The following is a 1,585-nucleotide window of genomic DNA, read 5'->3' on the forward strand; positions in this document are numbered from 1 at the left end:
CAAAATGATCTTGGATCTGATTCCGATGATAAGACCAAGATTTAAGCCATGGTCAAAAAAGGAAAAGAAGCTATTGCAAACACTATTTTCTCACATAGTCACAACAACACTCCAAATGAAGAATCAAGGATAGAGTTGTTCCACGTAAGAGTAATTTCAAATCATACAAAGATTGATGCATTATTTGATAGTGGGTCACAATCGAACTTAATTTCAGAAGACTTGGTCAAAAATATTAACCTTGAAATTGTACCTCATCATATGCCATATCCCTTGGGTTGGATAGTCAATAGTGCAAATTTATAGGTTACAAGGAAATGCTTATTCAGGTTTGCCATTACTAAAAAATTCATTGATGAAGTTGAGTTAGATGTATTTCCACTTGACATCTCAGGAATCATTTTGGGGAGCCCATATTTGTATGATAGGAAAGAAGTATTTTATCGCCACAAGAACAAATATCTATTGCTTAAGGATGGAGTGGAGTATATTGTGAGGGCCCACCGCAAAAAGTTAAACATTTCTTTGGTTGATGTAGGGCAAATGAAGAGACTAGTAAATGCAAGTAAAAATTCTATGCTTCTTATGATCAAGAAAAAGAATGATATTGATTATGAATCTTTTGAAGGCTATGATGATAAATTAAAATCTAATTTGTTTGATGTGGTAAGAAAGCATGGCGAGATGTTTAAGGAACCAAAGGGGTTACCTGCCAAGAGGGGAATTCAGCATGAGATACAGTTGCAACAGGATGTTCCACTTCCAAACATTGACATGTATCACATGTCGATTATGGAGAGCATGGAAATCAAGAAGAAAATTCAAGAATTGTTGAACAAAGGTATCATACGCCCATCTACTTCGCCATGTGGTTCACCCATTTTTTTTATGCCAAAGAAGGACGGGACTTGGCGCATGTGTGTGGATTTCTATGCACTCAATAAAATAACGGTAAAGAATCGTTATCCACTCCCAAGAATTGATGATTTGCTTGATCAATTGAGGTATGCAAAGTATTTCACTAAGTTAGACTTACGAAGTGGTTATCATCAAGTTAGAATAGTTGAAGAGGATATTTGGAAAACCACATTTAAAACTAAACAAGGATTGTTTGAGTGGCTTGTTATGCCTTTCGGTCTTACAAATGCTCCAACTACTTTCATGAGAGTTATGAATGATGTATTGAGACCATTTCTAGATGAATTTTTCATTGTTTACTTAGATGATATTCTCATATTCAGAAAATCCAGAGATGAACATGTCATGCATGTGAACAAAGTACTTGATGTCTTGAGAAAAGAACAGTTGTTTTTAAAGATGTCAAAGTGTGAATTTGGCAAGACTTATTTAGTGTATTTGGGACACATTGTTGGAGGAGGTGAGCTGAAGATAGACCCCTCTAAGGTTGAGGTCATTGTGAATTGGCCCAAGCCCAATACAGTTACAAAGGTAAGAAGCTTTCTAGGGGCAGCACAATATTGGAGGAAATTTATTGCTAATTTTTCTTTCATTGCAACTCCACTACATGCATTGACTAGTGTTAAGAAAGTCTTGCATTGGGGAGATGTACAACAGAAATCATTTG

Source organism: Pinus tabuliformis, chromosome 5_2 (assembly GCF_031772625.1).
Source record: "Pinus tabuliformis cultivar Carrire ecotype Pingquan chromosome 5_2, CPIR1, whole genome shotgun sequence".
In the NCBI taxonomy this organism is placed as follows: Eukaryota; Viridiplantae; Streptophyta; class Pinopsida; order Pinales; family Pinaceae; genus Pinus; species Pinus tabuliformis.